We start from the raw sequence: 16,225 nt of genomic DNA, 5'->3' as shown, positions 1-16,225 counted from the left end.
GTTTGGTGGTGATGAACTCCTTTAGCTTTTTCTTATCTGTGAAGCTCTTTATCTGAATGATAGCTTTGCTGGATAAAGTAATCTTGGTTGTAGGTTCTTGGTATTCATCACTTTGAATATTTCTTGCCACTCCCTTCTGGCCTGCATGGTTTCTGTTGAGAAATCAGCTGACAGTCGTATGGGTACTCCCTTGTAGGTAACTGACCGTCTTTCTCTTGCTGCTTTTAAGATTTTCTCTTTGTCTTTTGCTCTTGGCATTTTGATTATGATGTGTCTTGGTGTGATCCTCTTTGGATTCCTTTTGTTTGGGGTTCTCTGCGCTTCCTGGACTTGTAAGTCTATTTCTTTCATCAGGTAGGTGAAGTTTTCTGTCATTATTTCTTCAAATAGGTTTTCAATATCTTGCTCTCTCTCTTCTGGCACCCCTATAATTCGGATGTTGGTGTGCTTGAAGTTGTCCCAGAGGCTCCTTAAACTATCTTAATATTTTTTTATTCTTTTTGCTTTTTGCTTTTCCGGTTGGGTGTTTTTTGCTTCTTCATATTTCAAATCTTTGACTTGATTCTTGTGATCCTCTAGTCTGCTGTTGGAACTCTGTATAATATTCTTTATTTCAGTCAGTGTATTCTTAATTTCTAGTTGGTCCTTTTTCATAACCTCGAGGGTCTCACTAGATTTATTGAGGGTCTCACTAGATTTATTGAGGATCTCACTAAATTTATCGGTGTTTTCTAGAAAATTCTTGAAAAACCTTATAAGTGTGATTTTGAACTCTATATCCAATAGTTTGCTTTCCTCCATTTCTGTCATTTGTGACCTGTTTCTTTGTCTCCCCATTTTGGCTGCTTCCCTGTGTTGATAGGGTGGCTATCTGTGCTAGGTGTCCTATAAGGCCCAGTGGCTCAGCCTTCCCAATTACCTGAGGTGGACACTGTTGGTGCACCCCTTTGTGGGCTGTGTGCACACTCTTGTTGTAGTTAAGCCTTGATTGTTGTAGGTATCACTGGGAGGAATTGACCTCCAGGCCAATTGGCTGTGAGAATCAGCTGTGTCTACAGTGGGAGAACTTCTGAGCTGGAGACATATCCAAAAGCCTCTGAGCACATCTTGGGTGGGGCGGGGTCTCAGGGAATCAACAGGGCGGAGCAAACAGCTATGGCTGATCCTCAGTCCTGCCCTAAGAGGCCCCGCACCTCAGTGTTCCGCGGTAATCGCTGCAAGCACCTCTGAGAGAAAGTCGCCCTCGAGTTCTGCCCGATGTCAGACAGTCCAGTTTCTCCCCCTATGAGCCTGGGTCCCCAGAGACTAGCCTGGAACTGGAGTTCAGAGCAGTCAGGAGCTTCTGACTCCCTCCCGATTGAAAAAGACAACCGCATCCTCAATTGCCAGCCCTTTCCATGCTCGCACCTCCGTACCTCTGCACTTTACTTCTGCACCTTCTCTGAGTCACAGTGTGCTTTTCTCTTTCCTTCTAGTTGTAAAATTTCCACTCAGCCAGCCTTCCTGTGGTTCTGGATGATGTCCGTTTTGTCTTTTAGTTGTATTTTTGAAGTGGTTGTGTGAGGCAGCAATTTCAGGTGTTTATCTATGCCGCCATCTTCGTATTTATAAGTTTTTGTTTTTTCAGTTTCTTCTGGGATATTTTTTCTTCTGTGCAACCGCCTCTTCTGGGTTAGGAACAATCTGCTCTTTTTCAGTAGGATCACCTCAGTGTGGAAGGGAGAGCTCACGTGTGGGTTAATCTGCTCATGAGCTCAGTAAATTCTACACTGAAGCTTTGTTTAGGTGGATGTGCTCAATGACCAGAGAATCCATATCTAAACCCTTAAGTTCAGTATTACTCTCTGCATTTTTAAGAATGTACAGCAAGCATTCTTTTCAGGCCACCAACCCTGTGTCTCTAGCCTAGCCGTAGGCAAACTATGGCCCGCGGGCCGGATCTGGCCTGTTTGAAATGAATAAAACTAAAAAAAAAAAAAAAAAAAAAGACCGTACCCTTTTATGTAATGATGTTTACTTTGAATTTATATTAGTTCACACAAACACTCCATCCATGCTTTTGTTCCGGCCCTCCGGTCCGGTTTAAGAACACATTGTGGCCCTCGAGTCAAAAGTTTGCCCACCTCTGCTCTAGCCCCACTGTTTTGCCTGGGTACACCTATCAACTCCACCATTGTAACGATGGAATGGCACACATTGCTTCTGTAAAGTGGTATCCTTCAGATACTTGGTGGCTTTTCGAATATGCATACCCTTGATGGCCTGGGAAGTTTTACGAGTGTTCTTAAAGTTAACACGAAGATTTGAACCTCTTGACATATGCATGCTTTTGTGTGGTTTTCTGGGTAAACTGAACAGTGAACCATTTTCAGAGGTCACCTCTGGCTGCTTTTGGGAAGAGCTGATGAGCACTTCTCTTTATTTAACTGTACTTTCTCACTTGTATGTTCCCTATCATGCTTAAATTTCTTCTGTTTTAACTCTTTTTTTATTTCATTTTATTGATTTTTTTTTAGAGGAAGCGAGGGGGAGAGAGAGAGAGAGAGAGAGAGAGAGAAACATCAAAGTGAAAGAAACGTTAATCAGTTGCCTCCTGTAGGTGCCCCAACCAGAGATTGAATCCTTAACTCGGGTATGTGCCCTGACCAGGAATCAAACCCACTACCTTTTGGTGTGCTGGACGATGCTCCAACTAACTAAGCCACACCAGCCAAGGCATCTTCTGTTGTAATTCTAACAATGTGGGAAAAAACAAACAAACAAAAACTTTGACCTCATGTCATTCTCTTTCTCTTCTCCTATCAAGGCCAAACTTTCCAAACTATTCTACAACTTGCCCCCATTTTTGCATCCAAACTACTGCAATCTATCTTTCAAACCCATCATTCTACCACAGAGCTTTCACCAAGATCATCACTGACTTATGTGTTACTAAATTCAAAAGATATTTCTCAGGTTTCATCATCTTCCTTGACTCTTTGGAAATAGACTACTTCTTTGAATCTCTCCTCTTTAAATATTTCCAACACTGTTTTTTTTTTTTTCTTTCTTTCCAACACTGTTCTTTATTCTTAGAGGTGCTTGGAAGGATTCCCATAAGTGCTTAAAATCCTTCAATAGCGCTCAGTGGTCATACTAGTAGTATAAAGTGCAGGCTCACTAGTCCAAAAGTGCAAGAACTTCCTAGATCTACCTAGCGGTGGCCTACTTTTAAAAAATGTATTCCCCCCTTCACCAGGAGATACACGATGAGCTGTGAACTTCTAACCAGGATGAACTCCAAAGGACATCCAGAAGGCGCTCTGTTATTCTTGGCATAAGCTGTTTCCAATGCTGGAAAAGTCTATCTTCCTCCCGGACTTCCGGAGGAACGCCTTATCCTTAATGCTTCACAAGTCACTTCCTCCAGGAACCCTTCCAGACACCCCTAAAAATAAGGCGCTTTGTTCATTGTGGGCCAAGGGGTGGGTCGGATTATCTATACGCCACGCAGTATATCCTAACCACCATAATTTGTTTACATAACTTATCTCCCAGTCTAGACAGATCAAAAAACCCCGGGAGGTCAGGGGAGGCACCCCATTCGCCTTTTTCCCTCAGCGTCCAGCCCGCACGGTGCCTGGCACACGGTTCGCGCTCACTAAATGCTCGCTGCACGCACACGTCCCACCTGCCGGCGGCGCTCCAATCACCCGTTAACGGGCGAGTCCCGAGCTCTCCGCCTGCGTGGCAGGGACATTTAAACCCCCGGCGCGGGGATTGGCTCCCGCGGCAGGGGTGTGTCCGCGCCCGCGGCCCGGGAAAGTGCGCAGGCGTGCAACTCCGGCGCGCGCAGGCGCAAAAGGGCGCAGCCCGCGGTCGGGTCCGTGGTGTCCGAGCAGCCTCGGCCCGGAGAGGAGTGACCGGAACTGCTGGGTGAGTCTCCAGGAGTGGGGCTAGGGGAGTTGGCCGGGGTGACGATTGAGATAGCCCCAAGAAGAGTAAGTATGTCGTGAGGATGGAAAAGGTGATGGGGTCGGGCTTTGGGGGAGGTGGGAGGGGGACGTTCCGACCCGGCTGGGGCAAGTCGGGCCCGGAGTGGGGACGCGAGGCGCTGGGACCCTGTCGGGGGGCTGGCGGAGGAAGGGTGGCGGGGTGGTGGTTCCCTGGACCCCTTCCTTGAACCAAGCGAAGGTGACCCCCACTGCTCACCACCCATCCCCACCGTGCTGCTGCGGGACGGGTCAATAGCCTGTCCGGTGCCTACAGGGATCAGACAACTTGGACTCGTTGTTTGAAGAAGGTCTCTGGGGTTCACGGCGTTGGAGAGTCCACGCTCTCTAGGAAAGCCCATTCTTTCCGCGGCTTTATCGCAGAAGCGCGGGGAAAAAAAAAAAAGGGATCGATAAAACGAATTTCACAATTCGGGGCTGGAGTAGTCAGGGGGTCGGGGGAAATACTGGAAAGTGCTGTTTTCACCTCATCATTTTTATGGTCATTAGTCACCACAGTGTTAGGAAAGGCCGGCGAGGGTAGGGGAAACCGAAAAACGTTGAGGTTGGGAAAAGAAGATGAGAAGGGAATATTATTTTGCCTTTTGCTACTTGTCATCTCCTTGTGGAGGGGGGAGGAGTGACTGGGAGAAGAGAGTTTGGAAACGAGCGGCTTCTGACAGTGTTCCCTCAAGCTTGTGAAAATAATGTAGCTTCTTAGTAGCAGATATTTCAAGAATGAAGAAGGATGCTTCATCTGTCCTGGTGCCCTGAAGACGGGTTTTCAGATCTCCGGGGAAAATACCGCAGATACCCCGATAGAAGAGGTTCTCCCACATTCTTGCCCAGCCCAGATAACCGCATTTGAAATCCATGAGACATCATTAGCTAGAACACTTGGGAGTCTAATCTTAAAATACCTCATATTAAAATTTTTTTAAAAATGAGTATTTCTGCCATCAGCAAAATAGATGCCTAGGCATTCATTCAGTGATCACTTGTCATTCATTCTTTTGGCAAGAGTTAGTGAGAAAGAACACATTTATGTAAATATTAGAGGTACAGTGCATGAAATTCGTACACTGGAGGGGGAGTCCCCTCAGCCCGGCCTGCACCCTCTCACAGTCCAGGAGCCCTCCGGGTATGTCTGACTGCTGCTGTTGCGCTCCCCTGCGTGAGCCCCAGTTTCTGGCGCACTGACCACCAGGGGCCAGCTCCTGAGCATCTGCCCCCTGGTGGTCAGTGTGTGTCATAGCGACCGGTCCTTCTGCTGTTTGGTCGATTTGCATATTAGCCTTTTATTGTATAGGATAGGATTAGCAAATATGAGGAGAAACACCTTTTCCCCCATTACCGTAAGTAAATAAAATGATCATATAAATTAACCTACAGTTTGAATATTTATCAGTGTTTCTAGGGTGGTTTGTTTTGTTTTTAGTCAGGTGCTTGTCTTGTGAATATGCATTAGGAAACTGCTATCTTAGTTTCAAAATAGGAATAACTTATCGTGCCATTATTTTCTTAACAATAGTGCACTCTTTCCTGTAAACAGTAGAATTTCTGTATGCGTCTTAGTATTTGTTGATTTTACTCAAAATGAACTTAAGCATAGTAATAAGCTCGCTCAAGATCACATATTTTCTAATCTTTCAGAACACAAGAAGAAAGCAAACAAACAAAAAACAGGCCCTGTTCCTCATGGAACAGCTGTTAGTACCTCACTTATCATGAACTACATACCACCATCCTAAAATTTGCCTTTTAGAAGAATATCTGTTATTTTACTTCATATTTTTAATGGGCTTTTAAAAAAACATTACCCTTTTCCAAAGTGATAATCTATTAAATCATACGTTTGGTATATTTTATACCTTTTTCTGGTATACATTATAGTAAATATGTAAATACTAAATACTGTTGCTTATGTAATGGCTAAAAACATAGCTTGTTCTCAGTCTGTACTTTGGAAAATACTGCTTTGGGTCCTAATCTATTCAGTTTTTAAATAAAGTGAAAATTGCACTACCTAAACTGTAAGGCTTCAAAGTTCTGTGAGCCCTATGATGGCCTTCACTATTATGACACCGATATAGTAAATTATTTGGTTTCACCAGGTGAAAGTATATTAGAATAGCAAAAGGAAAAAAGGATAGTTACTCTGAGATTTTGTGAAATCAGCTGGCTGCCTTTTTTTTTCTTTTTCTTTCTTCTGACTAAGATGCTTTCTTTTCCTCCTTTGGTTTCTATGTCTTAAACATTCTGGAAACCTATTTTTTAACTCTATTTGTATTCTGCATTATGTATATACTAGACCCTGGAGCACAAATTCATGCATGCGTGGGGTCCCTTGGTCTGGCCGGTGATTGGGGCCAATTGGGGGCTGTGTCGCCCAGTCCCCAGTGGGGCCGATTGGGGGCTGTGTTGCCCAGTCCCCAGTGGGGCCGATCGGGGCTGGCTGGTTGTGGGGAGAGATAGTAGGAGGTTGGCCAGCTGCGGGAGGTTGGCTATGAGAGTGCACTGACCACCCAGCCGGCCAAAGGAAGGGACTGTGGGAGTGCACTGACCACCAGGGGGCAGCTCCTGTGTTGAGCATCTGCGTCCTGGTGGTCAGTGTGTCGTCATAGTGACCGGTCGACCAGTCGAGAGGGTCGACCAGTCGAGAGTTCATCCGGTCGTAATGGTCGCTTAGGCTTTTATATATAGATAAGTAAGCATTTATAATATATGATGTTGCTTGCATCCAAGAGTGCTGAACTTTTTACTCCAGTGCCATATTTTGTTTTTGGGTCTGTAGATTGACAGAGAAGTAGATGACAAAGACTGGTATTTTCTTTGTTGTGGAGAGTGGCTTGAAACAGATTGATCCACAGTGCCTCCAACAATTGGAGGAAGAGAATTGTGGAGCTGGGAAACAGCATGTACTGTGTAATATTGGAGGGGAAGGTGGTGTTTTATTTCCACTCATTTAAATTCACTGATACTTTGGATTTGACTTTAATTTAGGTTGTGTTGCTATTAAAACATTTATTTATTTATTTATTTATTATTATTTTTTTAAAATATATTTTATTGATTTTTTACAGAGAGGAAGGGAGAGAGATAGAGAGTTAGGAACATCGATGAGAGAGAAACATCGATCAGCTGCCTCCTGCACATCTCCTACTGGGCATGTACCCGCAACCCAGGTACATACCCTTGACCGGAATCGAACCTGGGACCCTTCAGTCTGCAGGCTGACACTCTATCCACTGAGCCAAACCAGCATTGGCTACTAAAATATTTAAATCACTGATCACCATAGTTTTGCGGAATTCCCTCATCTTGTTGATTTTGTGAATTCTGTAACTTGGATTTAAAGTTTGTTTTAAATTTATTTTAGCAATGTTTTGACAATTGAGATTTCTTTATATGGACCCTTGATGCTTATAAAATAAAATCCAAACTTTTTGGTATAGTATACAAAGCCCTTCACAACCTGTCTCCTGCCTGCCTTTTAAAGCCACCCTGCCCTTGTATGTATGTTAAATTCTTGCAGGACTATTGATGCCTTACCTTGTGGCACTTCTTTGATAGTCTCTAACCACAATTTCTTTCGAGTTGATCATGCTTGGTTTTCATTCCCAAATCATAATCATGATAGATGTTTAATAATTATTATGAAAAACTTGAATAGTTTTGAGTAATACATGACAGCCAAATGCATGAATTAGCTCAGTCCTTATAACAACATTTGATGTAAGCATTATATTCTCATTTAATGAGAAAACTGAATCACAGAGAAGTTAAGTAAGCAATAGTCAGGATTTGAAACCACTATGCCTCCAAATATTAGGCTCTTAATCACTAAACTGTATTGCCTTTTGTTTAAATGAGAATGTCACTCCTTTAATCTACTGTGAGGGGGATATTCTTTTCCAGGGACCTGAATTCTTACACTTTCATCTGTGGCATCTGAATCCTGGTATCGGAATATTTGAGAACCTAACCAGAAAGCTTCTAGGCAAACTTGGAATCAGAGCCAAAATTTTAGATAGTTTGGGTGAATATTTCATTCTGGCAAGGTGAAGCCTTGCCAGTCAGCCCCACCTCACGCTTGGTATCTTCCTGGCAGATATCATATTTATTTTTGCCCGATTGTATTTTCCTTCCCTAGAAGATGAATGCTCTATTCTCTCTCTCTCTCTCTCTCTCTCTCTTAAATGTTTTATTGATTTTAGAGAGAAAGGAAGGGAGAGGGGGAGAGTGAGAGAAACATTGACATGAGAGAGAAACACCAATTAGTTGCCTCTTGCACACGCTGGGCTAGGACAAATGCTGCATTCCTTGAGCCTCCTTATCTTTCATATAGAGCATTCTTTTTCTGTTCTCACAGCCATTTTTTAGACAGAGTCGATATAATAAATTACTTGATTATAATCACATCTAGAGTAAAAGTGTGGAAGTTCCAAGGTTGAGCAGGATTTAAAAACTAGGTCTTGACATCAAGCAATTAAGTTAGAATAGGTGTTTCTGTAAAACTGACGTGTAATTTTGGTCTTTTTGGTTCATGTTTGTTGGTGGTACTTTCTCACTCAGCAGTATACAATCATGTGTTTGAATCATGTGCTTCAGTGCTGTTTGAAACCAAGATATTTAATAGATATGATTAGTGGTGTGCTTACATGTACATTATTTTGGGGCCTGTACATAAGAATAGTTAAAGTTGTTCCTGTAAAAGGAAGTTAAAAGGAAAGAGGAAGTAAAAAGGGGAAGCTAGCCTTAACATAAATAAGACTCTTATCTAATGCCTTCAGAAAGAATTAAATTTCTAACTTGAGCATCGATTCTTTTTGGCCTAACCCAGAGTATTTAGAATATTTTGGCATTCTCTGCAACTGTACTTTTTGAGTAATTGGGTGGACATTTTTCCTTTCTCCCCTCCTTCCTTCCTTTTTTTTAAAAAAATATTTTTATTGATTTCAGAGAGGAAGGGAGAGGAAGAGAGAGATAGAAACATCAATGATAGGGAATTATTCGTTGGCTGCCTTCTACACACCCCTTCCTGGGGAAATGCGCCCACAACCCAAGCATGTGCCCTTGACTGGAATCGAACCCAGGACCCATTAGTCCCCAGGCCAATGCTCTATCCACTGCGCAAAACCAGCTCGGGCCCTTCCTTTCTTCTTTATGTGTAAACATTTTTTTTTTTTAATTTCACTCCAGTCTTTTTTTAAAAATACATTTTTGTTGATTTCAGAGAGGAAGGGAGAGGGAGAGAGAGATAGAAACATCAGTGATGAGGGAGAATCATTGATCAGCTGCCTCCTGCACGCTCCACACAGGGTATCAAGCCCGCAACCCAGGCATGTGCCCTTGACTGGAATCGAACCTAGGACCAACCCTTCAGTCTGTAGACCGACGCTCTATCCACTGAGCCAAACTGGCTAGGGCTATGTATAAACATTTTTTAAAAAATATATTTTACTGATTTTTACAGAGAGGAAGGGAGAGGGATGGAGAATCAGAAACACCGCTGAGAGAGAAAAACCGATCAGCTGCCTCCTGCACACCCTCCACTGGGGATGTGCCCGCAACCAAGGTACATGCCCTTGACTGGAATCGAACCCGGGACCCTTCAGTCTGCAGGCCGACGCTCTATCCACTGAGCCAAACCGGTTAGGGCTGTATAAACATTTTTATGAAGTTCGCTTTTTTTTTTTTTTTTAAATATATTTTATTGATTTTTTACAGAGAGGAAGGGAGAGAGATAGAGAGTCAGAAACATCGATGAGAGAGAAACATCGATCAGCCGCCTCCTGCACATCTCCTACTGGGGATGTGCCCGCAACCCAGGTACATGCCCTTGACCGGAATCGAACCCGGGACCCTTCAGTCCGCAGGCTGACGCTCTATCCACTGAGCCAAACCAGCTTCGGCTGTATAAACATTTTTAACGTTTAATGTTAAAAATGGAATCTAAGAGCAAAAATATATTCCTAAAAATAAACTAAATTATTTTACCCAGTAATGGCCCATATCTGAATTTCTACTTTGTTCTCCTTAATCCTTTCTCCCACGCCTTCCCTTTATTTTTCATTATTCATCTCTAGAGTCTTCAAGAAAGAGTGCTTAGGTGTATTGTGCATATACTTGTACTTCCTTAGGTGCCTAGAATGGCACCTAATAACTGACAGCATGAGATACCAAGTGTGAGGTAGGCATGATTGACAAGGCTTTCTCTGTCTAAAAGTATTTTGGCTCTGATTCTAAGTTTACCTAGAACTTTCTGGTTAGCTTCTCAAATATTTTGATACCAGGAGTCAGTTACTGCAGATAGAGAACATAACAAATAGCATTAATATATAAAAGCTCAGTTCATTAATAATTGTCATTGCTAGGCACTGTACTAAGCACTTTGTATATATTAACTAATTTTATTTCTGAAACAACCCAGGGAGATAGAACTGTTAACAAATGAGGAAACTGATAGTTGAATAGGTTAAGTAAACTGCCTGGGTATCAAAGCTAAGATGAATTCACAGTCTATCAGAGTTTGTGTTATTAGCCACTACGTGATGCTCACTCAACACGATTTATTAAATTATCTCATCTTATCCAGAAGTAGCAAGCTTAGTCACAGGAGAATTAATAACTAAAATCATATTCAACCCAACTAGCCCTTGACAGTAGTTCAGTTGGTCATAGCCTTAGGCTAAAAAGATTTTAGTCCAGTAGAGAGGCAGCATTTATGTTCATGAAACAACTAAGAAAACTGAAAAAAATGAAAAGGAAAACTATATATTTGGACACAGTGGAAAAGAGTGCTTTATTTTCTGTATCCTAACTACAATGTATCATAAAATACCTATTTCAAAAGAAACAAGGGTAGTTTTCTTGACATCAAAATATGTCCCTTACTGATAGCAGATGTGTGAAAGATACTTGGAATTAATTAAGAGGAATATATTTTAGGTCTAGAGTTCCTTTCTGCCAAACCTACAAGACTGGGCAGGCTACTGACTCCTCATTGCTTTTCATCCATGAGAGCAGCGGTTCTCAACCTGTGAGTCGCGACCCCTTTTGGGGGTAGAACGACCCTTTCACAGGGGTTGCCTAAGACCATCGGAAAACACATATATAATTACATATTGTTTTTGTGATTAATCACTATGCTTTAATTATGTTCAATTTGTAACAATGAAATTGGGGGTCACCACAACATGAGGAACTGTATTAAAGGGTCGCGGCATTAGGAAGGTTGAGAACCACTGCATTAGAATAAATGAGTTTCAACTCTTTTGGGGAAGTCACCATAGCTAGACTGTAGTTTTCACCACATTGTCTTCTGACAGCCCTTGTCTATAATTTCCCTCTTCAGTTGGGCTCTGGTATGACTTGCCTTCTTAAGACCACAGGCCCTTGCAAACAACTGCTTTCTCTTTCTCAGCTACTATCAAGTCTGTTCCAAGAAGGCCCTCAACCGCCATCCTTTCCCATGACCAGTAAGGATTGTGTATTATAGAAAGAGCCTAAGAGCCAGAAAAGTTGCATTTTTTTCTCTTAGCATAAAGAAGTTGGACTAGTTGATTTCTGAAGTTTATTTCTCTTCAGAGATAATTCTCTGAGATGAGAATTAAACAGAAACATTGTTCTTAGATAATTGATTGGTTAATTAGGCAGAAATTTCTTAGGCTAGTATTTTCCCAATGATGTTTCATGGAATCCTGTTTCCTTGGAATTAATAAAAATATTCTTGGAAGGAAGGATTTTATAGCCATCTACATTTGACTGGGATAGCCAAAGGTTTCTTCACTGCTTCAGGATTTCTGATTTCCAACCAAGAATTTAATCATCCAGCCAGTCGTCATGCCAGGAAAAATATAAAAATTAGGATGTTGGGAGGGAGGTATAAAAGCTAAATATATTCATTGTTGAAAGTCAGTGGATGATATTCAAAATTGAAAATATCAAGAAAAAACACTAGCCCTAGCTGGTTGCTCAGTGGTTAGAGCATCAGCCCTCGGACTGAAGGATAGTAGGTTTGATTCAGGTCAAGGGCACAATCTTGGTTGCAGGGCTGTGACCCTGCAGAAGGCGACCAATCCTTGTCTCTCTCTATCTGTCTCTCCCCCTCCTTTCCACTCTCTCTCTAAAAAATAAAAAAATAAATCAATAGAAAAAATATCCTCCGGTAAGGATTAACAACAACAACAACAGCATAAGCTCTGATCTAGAAATGTGGGGTTAAATACTAGAAAAACCAGTACTATTGAAAATTTTGCCTCTGGGGTCCTGGGAGCAGGAATTGGTTTGGGACAGTTCTATTATAGAACTATTTGACTTCTCATTTGATTAAAATTAAATATGAAAAAATATAAAAATCTTCAAAAATAGTTTTTACTGGCTGAACATTCCATCATGTAGTTACAACATAATTATTCAGTCAAATCCCCTATCATTGATTGTTTAGATCACTTCAATATTTTTAACATTATAAATAATACTGGGACTAATGCGTTTTTGTCTGTATCTATGATTTTCTTTTGGGTTGCTAAAAGTGGAAAAAGGCCAGAGTAAGAATATTGAAAAATTTCTTGTATATATTGCATTATCTTTAGGAAGTTTTGGTTTTTAAAAATCAACATTTTATTTTCATAAATAGTGGCCAAGAAAACTTTAATTTTATAGGTGTGAGACTTGAAATACCCACAAACATCCTGGATGCTAGAAAAATACTATTTATATAAATATTTCTTGTGTCATTTGGAGCTTGCAACATTTTTTATCTTTTAGAGTTTTTCACCTCCTTTCTTCTCCAGGAAGAAAAGTGGTAGTTGGCAAACAGAATAGAACAACCATGTTAAAAATATACCTGCCTTGGCAGCTCAGTTGGTTAGAGCGTTGTCCTGATACACCAAGGCTGCAGGTTTAATCCCCTGTCAGGGAACTTACAAGAATCAACCAACAAATGCATAAATAAGTGAAACAACAAATTGCTGTTTCTCTCTCTCTCTTTCTGTCTCTCTCTCTCTCTTTCTCTCTCTCTCTCAATCAGTAAATAAAAGTTTTAAGAAGGAAATAAACCTAATACCGTTCTTCATTAAGATCCAAGTACAGTCTGTGTTTACAATAACTTCTTGGAATTCTGAAAACATACTTTTCTATCTTTTTTTTCCCTTTTCCATCTTTTTAAAAGAGAAAAGAGTCCAAGTTTTCTTCCTTGTAAACAAGGGAATAATTGTTCTTTTTAACTGGCACTCCTGGCTATTTTCCATTATTAATCAAAGGTTTGTAGTTATTACATAACTTTTGCTGCTACTGAAGTTGTAGAGTATTCTGAAACCTGTCTAGAAAACCAGTGTATGTTTATAATTTTTCTAACGTTAAAGGTAATAAAGTTCTTTTTATAGAATATTTAGAAAATACATTATTGTATAAGGCAAGTAAAAATAACTTGTAAAATTTTTTAAAAATATATTTTTATTGATTTCAGAGAGGAAGGAAGAGAGGGAGAGAGATAGAAACATCAATGATGAGAGAGAATCATTGATTGGCTGCCTCTTGCACACCCCCTACTGGGGATCGAGCCGGCAGTCTGGGCATGTGCCCTTGGCTGGAATCGAACCTGAGACCCTTCAGTCCGCAGGCTCTATCCACTGAGCAAAACCAGCTAGGGCTGTAAAAATTTTTTAAAACACTTTTAGTCTATCTTATTTAAGTTGGAGTTCAAGTTTACATTTTGAGCCTTTAGTTTTTAAAGTATACATATTTTTATATGTAACATTAAGATTTATTGATAGAATATAATAGTTATAACCTTGTATAATGACCATTTTAAATCTCTAAAAACAATTCAGTGTTTTCAAATATACTAACTAACATGTACATAATGATTTTGATGTTGCCTTATTTAGATTTCACTTTCTCTTGCACCCAGTTATTAATTATAGCCAGGAGTGCCAGTCTAGATAAGTACCTATCAACTGGAAACTTGGTTTAATTAAACCTGTTTAATATCTGTCTTGACATGTGCAGACTTATGACTGGCATGAAAATAGTTTAGATGTATAGCCTGAACAGTGTCATCAAGTTTAACGTTCAAATTTAGCCTTACAGATTGAAGTTAATGTTAAGTATCTATTCTTTTCAGTGGCATTTAGATAGATGTCATTCATATTTAACATCGTTGCTTTACTTTCAGAGAAAGAAAACGATAATAGTTGCTACTATTTCTATCTGCTTCCCTAATAATATTAAAAGAATGGCTAACACTTGATTACCAGCCATGCCTCAGGAACTGTGTTAAGCACTTTGTATGGATTATCTTTTTAAATGTTTACTTTAAAAGCCCATGAAATAGATTATCTCCATTTTACAAATGCAAAAATCAGGTCTTAGTGGAGTTAGGTAACTGTCCAAGGTTATTCAGCAAATACATTGTGGGGCCAGAATTTGAATGCTAGAGCTCCCATTACTTACCACTATCCTATCCTGCTTTGAACAGAAGTTGCACTTGTTTCCACAGAAGGTTACCATGAAAGTCTAATCAAAATATGCCAAAGAGAATTGCAAATTTTAGCAAACTGTTAAGAGTACAGTAATAAACTATATGAGTATAACACATAGAGCAACTTACATTGTGATTAATTTTTCTTTTAAGATAAGAAGGAATACGGCAAGAAACTACCTTGGTAGGATATTTTAATGCAAAATCCTTGATTTTATAAAATCATTCTTATATTGGTCTTGGGAGGGACAGAACACTGTGGGATTGATAGTGATTTAAAGTGTTTTCTCCATTATTTCCTGTGTCTCTGTCCATTTTTATCAATGAAGACATATGGATCTCCTGTTGATTAAATTCTAAGCCCTTTTTTTTTCTTTGTATTCCTTCTTCCAGGTCTAAGTTATTATAAAACAGCTGAAAACCTTGGTTGCCCTGGACTTTCTAGTTCTTCCATTTAACTGTCTTTGAATCTGTGGAAGAAATCAGATTTCATAGTTTTATTTTATTTTTTATTGAATTTATTGGGGTGACATTAGTTAATAAGATTATATAGGTTTCAGGTGTACATTTCTATAATGTGTCATCTGTATAATGTGTCATCTGTGTTATCTGTTCACCACCCCAAGTCAAGTCTTCCATCAGGAAGGATGCCTAGCCTATTTTCTGATATCCAGCACTTCTTATATCATCTTATATTTGTTAAGGGTAGGTGCATCAAACAGTAAGACTTTTTACCAGACCATGAACTATCCTTGGTTTCAGAGTAGATACAAGTTTGAATATTAAGTCTGCTTTACTGACTTGGTCACCCTGGGCAAATTATTTATTTATTTATTTATTTTTTTTTTTTTTAAATATATTTTATTGAATTTTTACAGAGAGGAAGGGAGAGAGATAGAGAGTTAGAAACATCGATGAGAGAGAAACATCAATCAACTGCTGGGCAAATTATTTAAACTGAGCCCTAGTTTCCCCATCTATAAAGTGGCATAACAGAGATAATGATATTATATATAAATACTTAGTAGAGTACGTGACATATAGTAGGTACTCAATGAACATTTCTTCCTCCTCACTCCCCTCAAGGTTTATAATAGAAAAGAAATTAAGGATAAATTAAGTCTTCTAGTAAGTCCAAATAGATCATAGTAAAGGAGATAAGATGTAAAAACTTGCCCTAACTGGTTTGGTTCAGTGGATAGAGCGTCAGCCTGCGGACTGAAGGGTCCCAGGTTCGATTCTGGTCAAGGGCATGTACCTTGGTTGCAGGCACATCCCCAGTTGGGGGTGTGCAGGAGGCGGCTGATCGATGTTTCTCTCTCATTGATGTTTCTAACTCTCTATCCCTCTCCCTTCCTCTCTGTAAAAAAAAAAAAAAAAAAAATCAATAAAATATATTTTAGAAAAAAATATGTAAAAACTCTGAAAAAATTTATTTTTCTCTCAAAGGCACATGGTTAGCATAGTGTGTTACATTCCTCAAGCATTGGGAAAATAACAGATATTTAATCTATTAGTTTATATCTAAGGGGAAAAAAGTGAGTTTAATGGGATCTTTGTGTCAGGTGATGTTTCATTTCCCCTCCCACTCCCTCCTCTAATTCTCTTTACTTCAGCATTCTGGATAGCCCTTTCCTGACTCCATGAGGAAAACTACTGGAGATAATAATAAATATGAGTAAAGCTATATAGCTAATTCTGGGTTGTAACCTCCCCGACACTTCTGAGGAGTTTGGTAAAGACTAATAAGAGCCCGTGGAGTATTCTT

General features: G+C 40.0%; 1 protein-coding gene across 2 annotated transcripts in view; it reads left to right on the top strand.

Annotated features, from left to right (window-relative positions):
- The first annotated feature begins 3,840 nt into the window (after positions 1-3,840).
- Positions 3,841-16,225, top strand: part of SNAP23 (synaptosome associated protein 23) — a 38,201-nt gene continuing 25,816 nt past the window's right edge. For both annotated transcript variants that reach the window (XM_070424451.1, XM_070424459.1), the window contains exon 1: positions 3,841-3,915. The gene's annotated coding sequence lies outside the window, so the exon portion shown is untranslated. The remainder of the gene's footprint in view (positions 3,916-16,225) is intronic.

Source organism: Myotis yumanensis, unplaced genomic scaffold (genome assembly GCF_028538775.1).
Source record: "Myotis yumanensis isolate MYYU_CA2020_CCGP unplaced genomic scaffold, mMyoYum1.0.hap1 SCAF_1, whole genome shotgun sequence".
NCBI lineage: Eukaryota > Metazoa > Chordata > Mammalia > Chiroptera > Vespertilionidae > Myotis > Myotis yumanensis.
Note: the sequence above shows the minus strand (reverse complement) of the source record. Positions and strands in the feature narration are given on the sequence as shown.